At 36.8% G+C, this 22,274-nt stretch overlaps 1 protein-coding gene across 3 annotated transcripts in view; it reads left to right on the plus strand.

Moving 5' to 3' along the window:
* Cdk6 (cyclin dependent kinase 6) overlaps nt 1-22,274 on the plus strand; it is a 211,477-nt gene that overhangs the window by 20,144 nt on the left and 169,059 nt on the right. The gene's annotated exons all lie outside the window — the stretch shown is intronic.

Raw genomic sequence — 22,274 nt, forward strand, 5'->3', positions numbered from 1 at the left:
ATTCTTAAAATAGAAGCATAAATCTTCAAATATAAGCATATATGGTGTTTATTCACTCTCCACAAACTTGGAATATGTTGTGGTTCCATTTCTAGTCAGTTAAAATCTCTTAAACCTTTTAAAATTTATTTCTTCTTTGAACTGTGAATTTTTCAATTTCTAAACACAGAAGGGATTTTTTAAATACCTGTCTAATTAAATTCTGTTGTAATTAAAGAAATCTCTATATGATTTTAGTCCTTTTACAGTTTCATTAAGAGTTGCTTTGGTCCAGGATATAGTCTGTCTTGTTACTTGTTGTGTTTGATTTATTTTAATATTTCTCATCTTTCTTCTCATTCTGTTCATGTTTTCCTTTAAGTCTTTGAGCATATTTGTAATATTTATAATAATTGTTTTAATGTCTTTGCTATTCCATAAACTGTCATTTCTGAGTCTACATCTATTGACTGATTTTTCTTCTGTTTATGACCTTGACTTTCCTGTAATCTGCATATTTTTTATTGAATGCCAAACATTGTGAACATTACCTTGCTAATTGCTGGATTTGTTTGTTCCATTACAGAATGTTGGATTTTGTTCTGAGAAGCATTAAGATTACTGGTGGTTCAGTTTATTCTGACCAAGGCTTATTTTTAGTTTGTTGTTGTTGAGGAAGAGCTGTAGTGTCCCCTTTAAAGAGTAACTCAGCCTCACTAACATTTGTCTTTTGTGGTCCATCCTCTTTGGTAAGAACTTGAAAAATTCCCTGAGAACTCTAGGAATTGGTAAACTTATAACTCCTTAGTGATTTTGCTTCAAAAACTGTTCTTTGCCTGACCTGGTACAGTTCCATATTCACAGTGGTATTTAGCCCAGATCTTAATAGATTCCATGTCGATTTCTGAAGCTTTTATTATGGGTAGCTTTTTTTTTTTTTTTTTTTTTTTTAGTTGTAGATGGACAACACGATACCTTCGTTTCATTTTTATTTATTTTTATGTGGTGCTCTGAATTGAACCCAGCTCCTTAACACATGCCAGGCAAGCGCTCTACCACTGAGCCCCAGCCCCAGCCCTGTGAGTAGCTTTTCTTTTCAGTATTCTGTCCCACAGATTTTTAACCACTTCAGCCTCCTTTTCTTTTCAAATCATATCTCCATCTACTCAACTCACTGAGACCATGGACCTCTGAGTTTCTCCTCCCCATGCCTGTGTTCTAGAAATCACCTTCAAGCAGAAAGCTGGGGCAATCTGGGGCTAATTTGTTTCCCCTCTCTCAGGTATTACAGTCCTGCACTGCCTATAGTCTAATAGCCGAAAGCAGTTGTTTCATACATTTATCCAGATTCTAGTTCTAGGTAAGATGTTGGGACTCTTGCTTGCTTCTTGCCTTGTACATACATTAGTTTTTATAAAACATGAGTGTCTGGTATGGCTGTTAAATAGATCTTTTCCTCCCTGTTACCTCTCATTCCTGAGTAAGATTTCTGGGAGACTTGTTTGGAGTAGGGAACTTGGGGTAGGAATAGACTTTATAGGCTTTTACTTTCGGATGAGTGGGAAATTCAGCTCTCTGGATGTAGAAGAACTTCCAAATGCCATAGTAAGACAGGTTTTACTCCAAGGTGCTGGATATGGGGAGGCAGTGGGGCTGTTCACCAGCTTAGTTATCCTATATCAGACCTACAGTTGACTCCCCTGTGTAGCCTACACTTCCTCTTTTCTTTTTCCCATTGCATTCGCTGACTCTTGGTCCATCTCCTGCTTCCTCCACAGCTTGTTCTAGGGCTTTGGGTTCCTTTTCAGCAAAAATATTTGAGCATGCTCCCGATACTCATGATTTATAAAAAATTACATGCACATACAGATATAATATACTAAGATGAGCAAAAATAATGATGTTGAAATGAAGAGATTAAAAATACCTACCAATAGGTATTTTCGGAATACATCTGATTCTAAGTTCTCCCCTTTGGAGACTGCTCTCTCTCTTTGGTGACTTCCCTCCATCAACTTGATGATGTTTGTTTTCATATATCCAAAGAATTCACTAAATTCCCAGTCTTTTTTTTTTTTTTCTGTGATACCCTTCTGTAATTATGAGTGTATTTCTCTTACTTCATCAATAGCCTAGAAAAATTGGAGGTAAATATTTTTTATGAGGCTGCTATTTTGCAAATCAGTTTGCTTTCCTGGTGGGAGCAGAAGGATATGAATTGCTTATTACCTGCAGGAAATTTTCTTTATGTGGCAGTCCTTAAATTTGGATATGTCAGAAGAAGTGTGAAAGAAGGAAGTAGTCTGCAATTTTCTTCAGGAAAAAAAAAAAAGTTAAGAACATCTGCTCTGAGAAATATGGGGATCATGCAAGATACACTTTTGCCCTGTTTATTCCACATTCTTTAGTTTTGGGAACAGTAGAATCTTCTTGAAAGGGGCTGTAAATGTAGAAAGAACATTCTCATTCTTTCCATGCACCTGTCTATCTAAATTCATTGTCATGTGCTAGTCTTTCATACTGTTAATATACCATCCCTAAAACCAACAGCTGGTATAAACTGTAACACAGAGAAGCTAATTTGACATCATATTGGGAATGTTAGCCAACTGATTTTTCTTGAGAGAAACAAACTGGAAAAGTAAGCTCACTATAAATTAATTCTTTGCATGAATTTCCCAAGTCTGATGATTTAAAAGAATAAATTCTGCATGCAAATGAATCATTCCATACTTAATTGAAGCTTGTCGGATACTCAAGTTTACTCACGGTGGTGTGTTTTTGATGGAGACAGGAAGTGAAAAAAGCAAGGTCTATGAGATTTTTTTTTTTTTCTGTGAAGTCTCAGCCAGTCTTTTAATGTTTCTCATTGAAGCTTCGGTCGCTAGGGTAAATGACTCAAGGTATCTATTGCTGCTTAGCTGTTTTTAAGGGGGAATTTCCCCCCACATTCTCCCCTCCCCAAAATAGCTAATTATATACTGGAAGTTTCAGTACATTGTTCAGAGTTTGTGAAGTCAGCATATTTCTGGAAGCTCGCTGTGAATGTGATTCTTAGCTGTACTGATGCTTTTGTTTCTCCATCTCTGCAGCTAGCACTGTACTGTAAGGACACAATTCTATCGCTATTTTTTCCCCTCACATTTGATGTGGTAGTTTGCATACAGCTGCAGAGTAGACAGTTACCTTTGAAAGGAACATTTGGCTGCTCTAATTTGATTAAAGAAAACCACCTCAATCATTTCTAGACTGAGAACGTTTTCATTTTAACTTGGCAGGAGGAGTTGGGAATGTACTCTGCACTTAGATATGTAGGGGGAGCAGTTAGGGGACAAAACCAACTGCTTGAATGAAGAAAGCTTTGGTGCTTTTTTTTTTTTTTTTTTTTTAAGACAGGCAATATTATATAAAACTGATTCTTTTTTTTTTTTTTTCCTCCCAATGGTGATTTTCACCTCCATCTCCTTTTCATAGTTATTTACTTAGAAATTCCAATAAAAGGATTCTGGCAGGTATAGGTTATTACCCTAATGTGATATGAAGGTCCCCCCAAATTATCCTGTTTTTACATGGAAGTAAAATCCCAAATCAGAAATTACTGTGAATTACATGTGCTTTCTTGGTCACCATTGGGAAGAGGTAAAAAAGATTTTGGATTGTGGGTACATGACCACAATTGGGAACTTGAACACAGCTTCTATAGGATTATGTTGCTCCATGTCACAAGCCTATAGTCTTCGTGCTAGGCAGTTAGTTCACATATGTGGACTCTGTTCCCAAGACAGAAGATCATCCAGTTAGGATGACAATTAAGACTATATTCTGTTGATTGTGGGTTGGCATTGACTTCACATATATGTTATTAAGAATGATGGAGAAGGGAGTTAATGTCTGTAGGGTAAACCATGAACATGCTCATGTGCAGTAGTTCACACACACAGTGTTCTTGTGAAGAGTACTGTTGCTGGCACCTTAAAGTTGGAATGTGAACATTTAAAAGTTTGAGGGTGTATGTGGGGCCCCAGAAATAACAACCACTTTATTATTTATTAGTCATTGGATATTATGGATTCCTCAGAGTGGAAGGTGTGAATTCGCCTCTCATTCTGCTATGGGCTACTGCTCACCACCGTGTGCTTCTTACCTCTAAGCTTCAGTTTCCTCACTTTTAATGGTGTTGTAAGTGATGTCTCTGAAGCCAGGAGCTTTACACTTGGTAAATATTTAGTTACCCAACTGCCTCTTCCTCTCCTCCTTGGTATAGCCACTCAGAATGTGATTGGAAGGGGATGGTTTTGTTCCTAGTACTTGACAAAGTTCTCTTAAAATGCCAATTTTTTTTTGCATCTTTCTCAATCTCTTTGAGAAAACGATTAAGTCCAGGAAGAATCTGTGAAGTCTGCGTAGTTTTCTTTCCCCCTGAATAAGTGTGATACTGTGCAATGTAGTGGTTTCCAGGCACTGGCACCGTGGACATAGGAGCTGAACAATAAATGTTTGATCTTTGATAGAGATACATTGTCATCTTGAATACTTTGCAATCTTCAGGTGCTAGTATTATTCCCACATTTAACTTCAAGATTTATGTACTTGAAACCACTCTACAGCTGAGTCAAAGATCAGAAGGATTTTTATTTTGTTCTTATACACAGTAGGGAGAGTATAAGCCTTTTCACAAATGTGTCATCTGAGTGTTCAAGGATGGTAAAGGGACTAAAAAGATGATTGCTTAAAATGCCCCTTATACATGGCGGTTTGGAGACTCCTGATTTTTAATGGAAACAACAGTGTAATTGTAGGTGAATCCCAGACTAGTTCACAAACCTTATTTATGTAACTGAATAATGTATGATGAAGAAAATATTGTAGTAAGCAATGTTTGTTCTTTATGTTTGTTCAGTTACTATAATTATAACATCAAATATGACTTAGAAATTAAATGCTAATGATTGAGTAAAGGTTACGTTCATTTGAATAAGGGGGATTTTGTAGGAAAATACTAAGTACTGAGTCTTTATGTCACTTAAAACTTTCTTTTCCCTAATGATGTACTATTGTGATATTTCTAGTATAAAATTGCCTTTTAAAAAGTATGCATTTACATCACCCAGTACTATTGAATTCTGCCTCATGTCTTATTATTACTGTTCCTAGTGTATCTTTTTGTATTGCTCCTAAAATAGGTGACATTCATTCAAACAGTCAAATCCAGTGAAATTATTGAGTGTTTCTAATGAAATTCATAGAATGTCTAGGACCAAAGTTTTGTTTCTTAAAAAAATAATTAATAGATATGACATTCTTTTTTTTTTTTTCCATGACAATTGCCTATTAAGGTGCTGTTCTCACAGGAACAGAAAGGGTAACAGTGGAGGTGGTGGGGTGACAGTTTCTATCTTGCGGATAAAGAAGCAGATTCTAGATAATTTAAATGACTTGTTCAGGTTCATCTGTCTGGTGCCAGAGTTGGGACTAGACCACAAGTCTTGACTCTAGGGTATTATTTTCCCTATTTTATAGTTTTTCTAATCCTTCAAGTGTTTTAAGTCATGCAAAGCTCATTCAGATTTCACATTTTTTTGTTAAGGTCTGTTTGGCAAATTAAGTGCACATAAACTGCATATAAAATACATATCAACTGCTGACAAAATCATGCTGATTATTTGAGAGGGAAACTGTCTTGCCTTCTATTACGAAAACTAGAGGTATAATTGCTCAATTCTGACAGGCATTAAATTCTTTATTTACTTATTTATTAAGGGACTGTGGATTGAACTTGAGCCTGTTAAGAACCTACTCTACTAGTAAGCTGCACCCCACCCACCCTGTGTGTGTGTGTATGTGTGTGTATGTGTGTGTGTGTGTGTGTGTGTGTGTGTGTGTGTGTTTAAACAATTTGTTTGAATAGATACATCTAGAGACATGTACATGAAATTTAAGCTCTTAAATTGTGTCCTTGTTGTCATGCTGCTTCTCAACTTGGTGGCATTCAGCCTTCCACCACCTAACCTAGGCCAGTGAAAAGAGGAAGTAAGAGTGGCAGGTCAAGGAAAGTAGGCTCACCTTCGAATCTGGCACCAGAAGTGCTGACCACAGTGTTGCACGTGCTCCCGATGATTCAGCACTTCTCTTTGCAGACACGTGGGCTAATGGTATAGAATGACCTTGGTCCAAACTGAGGGTTTCAGGGAACCTTTGGTTTCTTCATCATCAAAAATTTGCAATTTCTTCTTTTCTGTTTTTAATTAATCCATGGTAGGGATGCACCATTTTATTATGCACTGAATTAGTTACTTTTTGTTCTTGAGATGTTCACAGTCTTAAGGAAATAACTTTGGACTATAAATAAATAGTTACCTCTATAATAAATAAATAGTTTATCTCTCAAGTTGAGGCAGTCCTGCTGTAATGGATTTGGTCTTTGAATTGTTTCCGTGCAATCCAATAACCAGGGCAGAAATGGAAGGCGTAGAGTTCAAACTACAGTGGCCGCGTGTGCCACTGTACTTTCAGGATAGACCCAGTGAACAGTAAAGCCAAGTGAGCAAGGGGAATCTTGCAGCTGTTCCTCATGTCCTTCATCACTTTCTGAATGATCCAGGGTAGGCCCACTATGTGAATAAAACCAAATCACTTTGATTAATTAGCTTTATATTTAGGAATAGCCAAACTTTCCAGACCCTTAAATTATTAATATGGAGCACAGATGGAGATCAAAAATTCCAGAAAACCTTGACACTTCCTTACCTGAGCTCTCTGAGGCTCTCCTAACTTTAATTTCAGGACATGGTTGAGAGTTTCTCAATGTTGACAACCAATTTGTTTAGAAATTTATGAAATAATTTAAAAAACTATTTTAAAGGTTATTTGGACACAGTGGTTTCTTTAGAAAAAAATATATATATACTTTTAAAGAAAATCTTAAACTGGTAGTTCACGGTGAAGAAATAACTGTGTTATAGCAAGAATATGTCTGCTTTAAATATAAAACATAAGCATTTATCATTAAATATATTTATGTGTTTTCCTCTTTGCAGAGCTTCTAAGTAGCAAGAATGTCTGGTGCTTTACTTCCAAATAAGCAGAAGCACCAATTCCTACAGAAAACACAGCCCTGACTTTTTTGCACATGTAATCCAAATGAAAGTTAGCTTTGAAGTGGAGTCTTGTTACATAAGCACACTGAAAATATGTGGTAATATATATTCCTTTGAATGTCTTTCATTCAGAAACATATTTTTGTTTATTTGCATATCCTACTAGCTGAAAATGGATTATGTTCTGGTTGTTCATCTAACCACCCAACCTCAAAATACTTGAGAAGTTACATGAAGAGCTTCATTCCAAAGCATAAGATTTTTAGGCCGTGGGAAATTGAAATTTCATTCCATTGATGATTAAAATTTTTTAAAAAATAATGATAATGAGTGAAAATATACAGAACTTAGGCTCAGTTTTTTAATGGGCAGAATATCTGTCCACTTAATAGTAAGTTATTTAAGCACATCTACTTCCTTGAAGCTATAGAAAGGTGAGACCTTGTAGCTTGTGTGTAAGACTGCAAACTTTTGACGCGCCCTGCAGCATCAAAGCTGATATTTTGAATCATTTTGTGTTGATTTTAGTGAGTATTCTGTGTATTGAGCTATAACAGAATCTTCTACTTAGTATTGCTAAAAAAGAAAGATACTATATAAGTCCCATTATCAGATAATTGGAATATGATAAAATACATTTAATACTAAAACTCACAGTTTAATTTTTTGTTAATTATTAAGATTCTTCAGGATTTAACCTTTACTGTATTCTTAATAAAATGGCAGTTGTAATGAACAGTACCTGTACCTGCTACTAGGGAATCACAGTGCATAAGATTTTTACTTGGTTATACAGTTTGGTTATTCACAGAGGAGAGAGGAGGACTTCTGTCCTGTCTCTGACAGGATTGGAAAACCAGAATCAACTGCTATGTTATGTTTTGGTTAGTTAAAAAATTTCACTCTTCAAATTAATTTATGGAGGGAAAAGTTAATAGGTTGAGATAGTTGTGAAAGGCACCCCAGGAGTTTATGTGGAGAATAAAATAATGAAAAGTGAGAAAAAAATAAAATATTTAAAAAGAAATAAATGACTCCTCTCACCCCCCCCCCCCAAAATTAAGGAAGATCAAATTTTTTAAAAATACATGATTTTAGTTTTTTTAAAAAAAACATTAAAAGGTTTAAAAAAAACCAGTATGGCAAAATCCTTCTGATTCTGAGAGAATATCTCTAGACTCAACAGAAGAAATGAAGTTAAAGAGGGAAAATACAAAACTAAAAATCCAAAGGAGTACTACAGAATTAAAATTAGTTTTTGGCCCCCAAATTGGAATAAGCTATAACTTGTATGGTTTATCTTAAATTGTTTACTTGTTGCCCAAAACCCAAATAAACATTCATTGTTCTCTTCCCACTGTGTCTTTTGTGAGAAACATAAGGTAAATTCATGTTGCCTTCACCCAGCTTTTGGTCTTATTATAGAAAAAAAAAATATGACTTAAAAGAGTGGTACTTGACATGCCAACAGAGTTTTTGGTCAGTTGCATGTGTTTTAAATTTTCTGTTGGTTTTTATCATTAACATTATTATACAAGATTTACTGTGCCCATTATCTGGGTAGGCAGACTTTGAACTGACTGTTTTAAACATAGATAACTAGTAATCAGTTTAGGAAATTGGGTTCTTCATTCCTCCCTCACATCTCCCCAAAACTACCCCTCAGGTCTTTTTCTTCGTATGGGGACATGTGCATATCCATTTTGTACTTAATTACATATTTTAATAAAGATGTTAATAAAGTGCTAAGTAGTGACACAAGTACAGGAATGGTGGGACAGGTCGACCACTGAAAACAGAGGGTCGCTTCATAGCCTGCCTATTTTTTTTCTTAACAGTCCTAGGTACGTTTTCAAAATGCTGAATTCTGAGAGTTTGTAACATAATTTTATGTATATTCTGTAAGCATCCAGGAGATCCCCAAGGTTTACCTCATGTTGAGGATTAAAAGCTTCTGTAGATAGAATATTTTCCTCTTCTATTTTCAAGAACATAGATTTGTTTTTCCTTTTTGTTAAATTGTGGCAAAATAACCATAACATACATTTACCATTTTAATCATTTCCAAGCATACAATTCAGTGATGTTTCAGTACTTTAATATTGTTGTATCATGTCAGCATGCTCCAGCTCCAGAATTTTTCTTTCATCTCAAAGTGAAAATGTGTGCCCACTATTCCATGACTGCCCACTTCTCCCTTCCCCACCAGAGATTTTTAAATGACAGTTAAGATGGGGAGAGCAGAGTGGTTCTCAGAAGTAACAGAGAACCACTGAAGCTCGCTCAGGAAAGAGGGATCTCGTTGTAAGAGAATAGGGCTCTCCTGGAAATCTTCATATAGCTGGCTTCTGGGACAGGGCTTCTGGACCCCAGGGGACTCTGGGAAGAGCCTGTGTCTGTGTTGGACCAGAAGATTGCCCTGGGATGTCCTCTCAGTGTCCACCGCTGCTTCCTGTGTTTTCCTACCCGAGGCTCCCTCATGACCTCCACTTCCCTGGACCCGTTGTGGTCTTAACAGCACACCCTGTGTGAACTTGATGTGGTGTCCCACACTAGTGTACCGTTGCTTTTATTTTTTATCCCAGAAGTTGAGGTAAGGGGTGGTGAAAACATTCCCTATCTGGGAAAGATTGGCCTTTGGTTCTGGTTTTACATGGTTAAGAAAGTTGGTTGACATTTGATTCCTTGTTGTTCTGAGGTCTGAGTCTTTTAGCCATATTTGTCATGAAAACACAGCTGTAGGATAATTCTTAAGTCATTTTGAAGTTTGTGCCTTTCAAAGCCATGTATGTGAGAAGAGACCAGTTTTAAGACTGCACCCTAAGACTTAGACTTAACAGTAGTTTTGTTTATCTTTTTGGTCATATAAAACTGTTCATTTTCAGCGGTAGCTCATCTTTAGAACCCTGAAGGAGTTCATGATGAATAGGTACCTTGATGAGTATTACCAGTTCTTGGCCCCATTGATGTCTTGAATTCACTCATTTTGGTGGGGAAATCATGTTCTTCAAAGTGAAAAGTTGGAACATCATGATAGATAACAGATTTTTCTTTTAGACCATTGAGTGGAAATGCTACTTGACTTTATAATGGCTGGAAGACACCTTACATATAATTAACTCACTACCGGATGCTTTTACCAACAAACCCCAAAGTAGCATGTCTTTGACCCGAATGACTTGAGCCAAGGGAAGTGGCAGCATGGTTGGGATGGCTGAGTGGACCACTACATGATTCAGCCTCCTACTCACCCTGTGTCTAGCCACACCACCCTTAGTGTGCCTGCTTGGGACCTAAGTTATGTGACCCGTTTTCTTTCATGGAACTTTATGCTCTTTGAATCAAAAGAAAGGCAACTTAGAGGTGGAGAAATTATATGGCTTTCAGAACTAATGGATTATCTAATTCTTCTACTTATTTGTTAACAGTCTTTGAATCTGGAATGATACCAGCACTGCATGACTAGTGTTTGTCCCCTGAGAGCACATTACAGGTGTGGTCTTTAAACCATGAGTCATTTTGTCACCCCACCCCCAAGGAAATCTCTGGATACATTTTGTTTCTCACATCCAGGAAGGAATGCTGCTACTAGTATCTGACAGGTAGAAGTCATGGATGCTTTTAAATATCCTACAATGTACAACACACTGCTCCCCACAACAAATAAGATTCAAAATGTTGATAGTGTCTTGGTTCAGAAATTGCATTGTAAAGGAGTACTCCTTAATATCAATTTCTAGAAGGCAAAAAATAATGGAAGGCCTATATCATAAATTGGGGAAAACACACCAGCCCAACCATCTAGCATTAATAAGCAAATACTCATGTAATCAGCACTGCCAATGTGAGTACTTTCCATTACCATCAATAGGTGAGAAGAGAAAACTCCAGAGTAGAGGGAACTTTTTTTCCCCTAATTGTCTAATTGATAGGTGAGATGACTGAGATAGATGGAAAATTTGAGATTTAGTTTTTAAGTCAAAAGGCTGAATTTTTTGTTTGCTGAATTAGTTGCATTTGAACCCTCCTTTGTGAAGAAAGCCTGAGGTAATTTCAGGCAGTGAAACAGAGCTCAGATTAGAGCTCCCTTTGCATCATGGATGCATTGCCTCATCCTTGTTCTTTATTGTCTTAATGCATATCATGGTAGTTGGCTTATCGTGTTTTTATTGTTTGCCTTTTAATGCCTGCATTTATAAAATATCATTAGTCTACATGAGGTAATTAAATAGAACAATCAGAAAAGTGACTTGCAATTAATTAATGTGGGTAATACTGAGATCTGTGAATGTGGTGGATGGTTTACGTAGGTTGAGGCTCCACTTGTTTTCCTAAGTCATCCTGACTTGAACCTTGAAGATTAGTTTCTTTTCTACTCAGCATGCTCTGGTATTAACCATTCTGACGGGTATTCTTGTGAAAATGTCCCTGACGCCCATTTTTTCCTTTTCATTGTCATTGTTACTATTCCAGAGTTCCACCAATAGAAAGCTATGAGATTTTTGTTTTCTATCTTCTAGTTTATATCATGCCTGCCCCTCATATCATATCATGTATTCGCTCAAAAATGGTCTTCATTATCTTCCACCTCGAGTCTATATTTTTCCATCTGTTCAGGCTCTGGGTAATCCGGATCTGTCTTACATGTTCATCTCTGCCATCCTCTAAGAGAGCACTCTGCCAGCTGGGCTTTCTGACAGAACCTAATGGCTCTCTCTAGCCAGTCTACTCTTGTGGCTTCCCTCTGTGGAAAGCCTCCTCTTCTCCTTACCTAGTCGATATGTCCTCCTTACCTTCTTTTTTCTTTTGTTCATGGTACTGGGGATTTAATGCAGGGGTCCTTTACCACTGAGCCACATCTCCAACCCTTTTTAAATTTTTATTTATTTATTTATTTATTTATTTGCTTATTTTTGAGACAGGATCTTGCTAGGTTGCTTAGATCCTCTCAAAGTTGCTGAGGCTGACTTTGAACTTGTGATCCACCTACCTCTGCCTCCAGAGTTGCTGGGATTACAGGAGTAATACAGCACCATGCCCAACAGTGTGCACTTACCTTCAAAGGTTAAGCTGGGCTGTCGTCATCTGCATAAGAGCATTTCTGGAAACTTCAGAACTAGCATTGCTCTCTTCTTTAAGAAGCATGTGTCACCTGGTTTAGCTCTGTATTATATCTTGGCCTCTGGTGCCTGTGGTTATTGTATCTTCTTTCTTCAACTATAGTGAAAGCTCTTTGTAAGCAGAATCCATGCTTTTATCTTTTTTTTTTTTTTTTTGGCAATTAACATACTGCTAACCAAACTGCAGCTATTTTACATTTGGTAGATTGTGTGAGATAGTCTGTTTTTTTTAAAAAACATTACATTGGGACAATGTGCACAAATAAATAGCAAGTGTGGTATACAAGAAAACTTGAAAAGACTAATTGCTACTAGTCATCTGGGATTACATGAGAAAACTTTTTTAAAATTATATGAGCAAATACCCAATGAACTGTCTTCTCCCTCTGCAATAATATTTCCCTGAGGGTAATTTGCCCCAGGGGACATTTGGCAACATTTGCAGATATTTGGAGTTGCCACAAGTGGAGAGGTGCTACGGGTATCTAGTGAGTAGAGGATAAGGAAGCTGGTAAGCATCCTACAGAGCACAGAACAGGACCCCACAACAGAACCATCCAGTCTTGGGTGGAGTTGTGCCAAAGTTGAGAAACCCTAATTTATAGCCCTGTGTGGGCACCACCATTAACATAACTTCATCACCTAATGGAATGAGAACATGCAAAAACGTAGTGCATTTTTATATAGAGGAAATGATCACACATTTAATACACTCCTAAACTGTGGGAACTGCAGCTATGTACACAAGCCAGGATAATCTGACAGTTTAAAAGACATGTGATAGCTGCTTGTGTAATAAAGGCACTTTATACCTTTAGAGTAGCCTTTGGTAGTAATGGATGATCAGAAGAGACAGCTCTCTTAATGCCAAATGCATGTAGCCCACGATTTAAAAAAATGAGAGGCATTTGGTAACCCAGGAGGACATATTGAAATATTAGGTTAGATTTTTTTTTTTTTTTTTTGTAAACAAATGGGATACATGTTGTTTCTCTGTTTGTACATGGCGTAAAGGCATACCATTTGTGTAATCATAAATTTACATAGGGTAATGTTTGATTCATTCTGTTATTTTTTTCCCTTACCCCCACCCCTCCCACCCCTCTTTTCCCTCTATACAGTCCTTCCTTCCTCCATTCTTGCCCCCCTCCCTAAACCTAACTCTAAACCTAATACTAACTCTTCCCACCCCACATTATGTGTCCTCATCCACTTATTAGCGATATCATTCTTCCTTTGGTTTTTTGAGATTGGCTTATCTCACTTAGCATGATATTCTCCAGTTTCATCCATTTGCCTGCAAATGCCATAATTTTATCATTCTTTATGGCAGAGTAATATTCCATTGTATATATATATACCACATTTTCTTTATCCATTCATCAATTGAAGGACATCTAGGTTGGTTCCACAATCTGGCTATTGTGAACTGAGCAGCTATGAACATTGATGTGGCTGTATCTCTGTAGTATGCTGATTTTAAGTCCTTTGGGTATAGGCCAAGGAGTGGGATAGCTGGGTCAAATGGTGGTTCCATTCCAAGTTTTCTAAGGAATCTCCATACTGCTTTCCAGAGTGGCTGCACTAATTTGCAGCCCCACCAGCAATGTATGAGTGTACCTTTCTCCCCACATCCTCGCCAACACCTGTTGTTGCTTGTATTCTTGATAATCGCCATTCTAATTGGGGTGAGATGGAATCTTAGGGTGGTTTTGATTTGCATTTCTCTTATTACTAGAGATGTTGAACATTTTTCCATATGTTTGTTGATTGCTTGTAGATCTTCTTCTGTGAAGTGTCTATTCATTTCCTTAGCCCATTTGTCGATTGGATTACTTGCATTCTTGGTGTAGAGTTTTTTGAGTTCTTTATAGATTCTGGAGATTAGTGCTCTATCTGAAGTATGATTGGCAAAGATTTTCTCCCACTCTGTAGGCTCTTTCTTCGCATTGCTTAGATTTTTAATACACTGTAATTTCTCCAAAAGGACTGATAACAGGATGTATATTCAATATTTTTTAATTTTTTCCCTTCAACTTTGTTTATTGATGTACTGAACATGAAAAAGTACAAAGAATCCAAACACAAAAGAAAACATGTACAGCTTCTTAAATACTCAACAGAATATATTTTCTATTCCAACAGATGTGAAATAAGTTATACTGTACAACTTCAAATAAATACCAGCCTTACATTTTTTTAAGTGCTCTGATAAACACTGTAAAGTGAAGCACAATTTGCACGCCCTCTCATCAATGCCTCGGTTTGCTACAGTAGTATAGGAAAGAAGCATGTAGCTGCTGTTTTCCTCAGAGGGAAACCTTATTTTTTTTTTTAAGTATATACATGTATTTTATTTATTTTTTTTAAACACAGAAGGTTAACTCTGACAATCTAAATGCACCTAAGGATATGAGAAAGTGCTAAGCCAATTGATCTCTGAACAGCATTGAGTGGGTCAGCATGAAAACTCGCTTATTCACTTTAGCACGCGCCTCCCAGTGTGTGTACTGTACTATACTGAAAAATTTTATAACTACAATTTTAAATAATAAAAAATAAAACTCAAAGCAACCGCAAAGATAATGTACAACTATGTTATGCATAGCACATTGCCTGTTCTAGGGGAAGCATGTGAGCATCTCAGTTTATACAGAAAGCAGGACGTAACTATATAGTTCTCAGTGCATCCTGATGAAGGCAACTTCTGCCTTCAGCTTTTTTGAAAATTTATTATAAGCTAGATGCTAATCAGAAAATATTTTGTATTTTTAAAAATTTCTTTCATACATGGTAAAGGCTTATTTTATTATTTCCCCAAATAGTGGTTTAAGCATCATACAAAGTTAAATTTCAATAGCATACAGATATTTATGATTTTTGTATGAAAAATTTAAGGAAATTTGTTCAAAACCTATGGTTATACTGATTTTTCTTTTTTTACCACAAACATATTTATAAACAAAAATGTAGCATCATCATAAGCAGCTGAAGCTACACTATCTACAGACAAAATTAGCAACGAATCTGATGCACTGTAAATTCAAGTCCTCAGGACAACAAAAGTGATTAAGCAAGACCTCAAGTAACAATGTTAATGCCATTTACAAAGGAAAAAACTGATACAAAAACATTCAAAACCTGAACATCACTTGGCACATAAGGGAAAAAAAATCAAATTAGCTGAAAGGTTCATAAACACAAGGTCTTATTTACATTACACAAAGCTCAGGTGTTAGCCTTAAACGTAACTTTCAAAATATCTTCAAATATATCCAACTCAGATCAATTTGCCAATTTGCTGCAGTACAAATCATGTGCAACATGTTTTTTCCTTAAGACAAAACAATTCTTCAAATAATACTGCAAGTACATCACTAAACACCGTGAGCTCTATCTGAAGGGATTTCTTTAGGAAGAACAGATTTTTCCCCCGTCTCTTGGTAATTTAAATTTCTTACTTGCTCTTATATATTGTAAATTTTTTTATTTGTTTCAAAATCACAAATCAATGTGAGCCACCTATCACATAATAACCAGGATGATCAGATGCTCCACTGGTGATTACAAAGGCAATATTTTTTAATTTAACTGCCCAAATATTTAGAAAACTTTCTTGAGGAATGCTTGACAGTTTTTAAAGTAAAAGAATAGTATGCTTTCCTTGCTGAACTTAATTTCAGGAGATACCTTTGATGCATTCTGTGGCAATGTGGTATTGTAGAGAGGACAGTTTGAGGAGATGATCCTGGGCAGGTTGCCTTAACCATTCTCTGCCTTAGTTTCCTTATTTCCAAAAAAGTACTAAGATTTGATGACTCTTAGCTCTAAAATTTTGTGTTCCTGTAGTTTCAGTTTCAAAAATACTTATACAAGGTTGTTTATGAGTCTTTGGAGGCAATAATTATTCTAGTTTGTTTCTTAGAAATGTCAGAAATATTCCTTTTTATAAAGACTTAATTCCAATGTTTAAAGAAAGAACGGAATTCCTGTTATAAACAGAAACTGTTTTCTGCCCCCAAACAAAATAAAAAGTTAATGAAATTTATAACCAATTAAAAATATCATTGTTAGCTAACTTTGAAAATTTTGTCCATTTTCTTTTGTGTATTTATATTTAAGTATAAATAAAATATTTTAGTAGTATTAATAATACTGAATTTTTTCACATAATTGATATTGTGCTACATGCTTCCAGATCTGAGAAATTTTCTGTTTTTAGGGTTAAAACACATTTGGAAGTTTTGTTAAAGTTTTAAATCCACTATTTTGTTAAGTGTTGGGCTTTGCTCATGATGAAACTTTCCTGTTTGCTAGATGGAAAATTAATGGAACCTTAACCTTTTTTTTTTCCTTTTCCCATTCCCCAAAATGGTGATTTGGATATTTATAAGGGTAAAGATATATCCCAAGAAATGAAACTTGCTTCTGTGGTGCCTCTGTTCTGAAGGAATTGGAAGATTGGTTCTGGCAATCCATTCTGTTCTAACATCCATTCTAGAACTTGGGTAATGACATTGCCTGAATGAAGATGTTTTTAGGAAGGACCCAAAGATGCTAAGGGAGTCCAGCTATAGTGTGAATCATCTTCCCAGAGTTAATATTTCTGTAGGGAACAACAGTATGTGGCAGAGGTCATGTTCATAAAATAGTGTCTTGGCGACTTTTCATTTAGTGGATGTTGAGTGTTGGGGAAGAAGAGGAATGGAGAAATGCCCAAGTGATGGAGAGAGAATAGTTGCAGAGGGCAAACCAGCTTGAAATAGAAGGCATCGAGAGATAGGCAAAGATGGACCAGTCCCTGGAAAGAGAGATAAAACAGCCTAAATGAGGCTTGTACCCTTAAAGTGAGAGAAAAAGTTGACTCAGAGTTGAGTACTAGGTCTTGGTTGAGTGTGTGAGTGAACAGAGCTTAGATGCATCAAGCTGCATCAAGCATCAAGATGCATCGTTATTTTAAGTTCAGGTGAGAGGATGGTGCTGCTGTTGAAAATAGGATTCACCAGGGAAGGAGCGGGTTTGATGGGGCAATGATGAACTCAATTTTGAACTTGTCCAGTTATATGCCCCTTCAAGAAATAGCCAAGGCAGAGTTATAGTCAAAGTTTAGGAAATTGTCAGCTCGAGAGGAGTCCAAAAAACCTGTGAAGCTTTCTTTTTTTTGACTTCCCCTCTGCGACACTGGGGTTTGAACTCATGAGTGCTCTACCACTGAGCTACATCCCCAGCCTTTTTACTTCTTGTTTCGAGATAGTGTCTTGCTAAATTGTCCAAGCTGGGCTCAACTAACTTGCTATCCTCCTTTCTCAGTCTCTCAAATAGGTGAGATTACAGGTATGCACTACCACCCAGCGCCTGGGTGGGGGAATTGAATCCAGGGATGCTTCACCACTGAGCTATACCCGCAGCCCTTTTTATTTTTGATTTTGAGACAAGGTCTCACTAAGTTGTTTAGAGCCTCTCTAAGTTGCTGGGCCTTGTGATCCTCATGCTTCAGTCTCCCAAATTGCTGGGATTATAAGTGTGCACCACCACACTCGGCATCTGTGACATCTGTAAAGGAGACATATAGAGATTCTTGAGTCCCACATTGGAAATATCACTACTGTACCTAATTTGCCCCAGTAAGGAGCAAACCCTGTGCCCACTGTGGATACTGAGACCAGGACTAGGCTCAGACTTCAGTTAAGTGACTAGTTCACACACTCCAGCCTGTGCGACTTAGGTGGTTCAGATCGTGTCTCACAATTGCTGTCCATCAGAGGTAGATCCTTTGGGTCCCTGGCAGATAGGACCCCATTTGTCAGATAAATTAATGAAAAAGGCCTTATTTATATTTTGAGAAAAAGAATATGGAATCTTGGGACTACCTGCATTTAGGAATGAAGTATTGGGGGGTGGGGGACAAGAACAGCAGGGACATGAGAAGTAAAGGGGGAAGTAGAAGAAAACTTGAGGGAAGCCAGGGAAGAGAGCCTTTCAAGAGGCAGTGTCACATTCAGGTGCCCCAGGAGTTGCCAAGAGGTTGAAGAAACTAAAAACTAACAGAGGAAAGTGATTATGTTATCCTTTGAGAGACAGACTGTGATGGAAGAGGCAGGGGAGATAACTAAGGAGTGAGAATTCATAGCACTAAGTGTGGGCGGCATTCAGCTGAGGGGACTGGAATGGTGGATTAAGGTAGAAACAGTTTAACTTTTTTGTTGTTGTGATACAAAGGAAATATGAGTTGTGTTAGAGGAGGAGCCAGCAGGCAGAAGCAGAGGGAGTAAACAGGGATGAAATGAGGATTTAGCAGAAGGGGAGAAGCCCAAGTCAGGCAGAAGATGATGCATCCTGAAGAGGACACTTCTGTGAATCATGAGTGACATAAGATCTATTGAAAGAAGGAACATCTTGTCTTCTATTTTCTATAAGAAAAAACTGTTTGCAGAAAGAGGGAAGGAATTGGGAGCCCTCTGTAAAGGCTAAAGAGAAATGTCTGAAATAAGCAGAAAGGTTGAGAGGAAGGGAAATGGAGGGAGGGAATGACTATTCCAAGAGAGACTCGAGCCTGTGGGAGAACCTGAAGTGGTCAATACCTTGGGATCCCTCAACCCAGGGGGACTCTCCCTCATTCGTCAGTAAATGAAGACTTTACATAGAGTGCCAACCGCATGCATCAAGGGAACCCTTATGCTTTAAAATATATAGCTCTAATAAGTAAAAATTAAAATTCTTAAAATTAAGTTGTAAATATCATCTTAAAACTAAATTTTAACCGAACACTTAAGTGGCCTCAAGACCTGGTTTGCCTGTGGTGACAGTTCTTCCTCAGCAGCCCTACTATTCGTAGCTGGTTTACCTTAACATTAAGGAGCTTCCTTGTCTTGTCTTGTGTTCTTCATTTATAGTTTAGAAGCCATAACTTGTATATGTGTGTGTGTGTTCACTTCTTTGGCATATACTAAGAGTGGATTACTTCACTGGTATGTAGACATTTAAAATTGTTAGGGTGATGTTTTATAAAAATTAAGAACCCTTTTACGTAGCTGTCTGTAAAAATCATTTTACTTAATTGAACTTATAAAAAGTTGGGCACGCCTTACAGCTACAATTTGGTGAATTCTTTTTTTTTGTCAAAATGTTAATTTAGCCTTGAAATGCGTAAGAGATTTGAGACAGCATTTCTATGTTTGACATTTTAAAGTAATTTTATTAGATCATCCAGCTATAAATTACTGAAGATTGTTCTATAAACAGTTTTTTTTCATTATCTTTCTTTGAATTAGAAACAAGTTGCAGGCCATTTGTTTAGAAGAAGATGGATATATTATGTGCTAAAATATACAAAGATTTGGCACTGTTTTCTGTACTTTATATTAATGAATGCTCTTGTTTAGTCTTACATCAAATGAATAGAGCAAATTTGGGGTCTGAACAGCTAAAGCCAGGAACAAAATTTTCTAACACTGTTGATAATATTCACTTGCAAAGTCAAGTCATCATTCAGGATGAGTCATTTTCAGTTTTATTTCTGCCCCAACACACTTGAGAAAGGAAGTGGACTGATCACAGTGGCTTCCCCGTAACAGCAATTCCAGTAACTTCCGGAGAGGACAGTTTTGCTCACTGGAGTATCTCCAGGTGTCCAGGAAACCCTTGTTGCCTGACTGATTGACAGTGGATGGCAAGTTGGTGTTTGACAAGGGCCCACAGGGGATTCTGGTATTACTGTGTCTGGTCCTTTCCCTTCAGTATTTCCCATCCCATGATGCAATTCATAACCAAAACAAATTCAGTATAAGCTAGTCTAAGAATTAACCTTTTCCAAAAGTGCTCATCTAAGCTGCCCAAAGAGATGATCTGCTTAGAAGTTCTTCCAACAAACCTGTATAAGTGTGTCCTGAGGCACTGTCTTTCTTTTTAATAGTTTCAGTGTTGGGGGAGTTAAATGTAAAAAATGCAGAAGTATTTTGTTACAGAATAAAAGGTATATTCGAAGGTCAGTGTGACCTGTGTTGCCTTTTCAGGAGGCAACCGGAATGATGGCTGGCTGCTCACATTTAGGAAGCCATTTCTATGGTGTGGTTCCATGTTTCAGGATCTATTTGGCTTTTCGGCTGCAAGCCTAGATTTATTTAGTATACCTAGAGAGATTTAGCAGTTAGGATGACAGATTCCTGTCAACCTCACAAGAAACTGAGTTTGAATCAAAATGTTAATGTATTCTTTTCTAATAAAAGCTGAACTTCTCACCTGTTCTTGGATCTGCCAGTGAAACCATTGTCTTCCTTTGCATACTTATCAACAGGATAGCCAGATTAGAGTGGGATAGTTGCTTTGTGAACATGGAACTGGCAAAGGAAGTTAGGGATCTTCTTACTGTCCTGTGGCCTTAGACTCTGATGCTGGATGCATCCATTTTGACTATAAGGAAAGAAGTTCCATTTGTATCACAGACTTCCTCATCTGTGACAGAATAACCTCTTCCAAAAGGGCCATACTGTACTGCTCAATTGTGTCTTTTAAGAATTTACTAGGTAAATTCTAGGTAAAATATAGGCTTCTGGTGGAAGTACAGTTTGATTAGTTACAGTGCTATTCATAGATTGCCTTCACAGTCTCCTAATGTTGAATTTGGGGTGATCATAGTCTCTTGAGCTTTTTCTGCTGATAAACTCATCCACATCACTTACAAATTAGTTTTCCTTACTTCATTCTTAGACTTTGTCTTTCAGTTTGGTTTCAGGGCTACTGTGTTTTCTGTCCCATGTCCTGCTTCTGGACACTTTCGTGTTTGTTTATTGAAATAACTTACAGTAAGCTAAAAATTAACCTCCTAAAGATAACTTTTTGGCACATCGTTTGACAATGGCATATGATTTTTAAAAGTCTAATACTGTAAGTGAAGTATTTCGTTTCCTATTATTTTCTCTGTCTCTATGGTTAAACAGGTTCTAAAATATAAATAGTACACTTTGAAGTTTTAGAATTTTGATAGGTTATTTTCTTTTGAATAACAATATATTTTCTTTTGAAAAACTGTATGTATATAGTTAAGGGGGAAATGTCCTCTTAACAACTGAGTTTCCCTTTAAGAAACTATTTGAATTCTGAAAGGAAAATGTAGTACGTCAGAAAAACATAGAAAAAGAGAGGTGAAATATCAAAGAAAGCATTATTTTTATAATAAATAATATTTATGTATTTAGCAATTATAAAACATAGCTTTCTCAAAGTTTTCTGTGACAGTGATCAGGAAGACTAAAAAGAGATTGAGTAAACTACCTTGTTTATTATCATTTTAGTATCTCAAAACAAATCAATAAAAACAATTGTCTCAGGGCTGAGGTTGTGGCTCTGTGATAGAGCACTCCCCTAGCACATGTGAGACCCTGGGTTCCATCCTCAGCACCACATATATGTAAATAAATTAAAGGTATTGTGTCCACCTTCAACTAAAAACATTATTTTTTAAAAAACTGTTGTCTCACAGAGCCCTCGTTATCTAATTTTTTTGTCAAAGGGAGATATATAACCGAATTTTCTTTTTTATTTCTAACCAAGTAATACAGGTGAGGTGGGTAGTAACTAATCATCCACATGTCTATAGCTTTTTAAAAGTTGTACAAATGTACTTATTCCCACACTTTTATTTTTTAAAAAATCTATTGTTTATTAAGCAAAGAAACTGAAATAGTCTATGTGCAGTTCATTTGGTGGGGTGTTTGGGGGTGGAATTTCTCTTTTCAGTTAACTTCAGCAACAAGTGATGTTGCCTTTCTTCTCTGCTAGAAAACACTGCAGTGGGTTTACAGTTTCCCATCTTCTCCTATATTTAAGACAAGAGTGGGGCTGTAGTAGAGTAACATGCAATGAACAGCTAAGAAAAACTTGGAGTTGACATTAGCAGAGATGTACTTAGACTAGTGCTTGAGTCTAATCTTCATATACATTAATTCCACATGCATAGTGTAAAAATATAAAACATTCTGACCAAAAAAATGGTTACATTAAAATATATGGATAAAGAGGAATGGACAAAACATTTGAAGACCATTTAAACATGGATTGGCTTATTGGTGTATTGAGATTG

This window comes from Sciurus carolinensis, chromosome 8 (genome assembly GCF_902686445.1).
Source record: "Sciurus carolinensis chromosome 8, mSciCar1.2, whole genome shotgun sequence".
Taxonomy (NCBI): domain Eukaryota; kingdom Metazoa; phylum Chordata; class Mammalia; order Rodentia; family Sciuridae; genus Sciurus; species Sciurus carolinensis.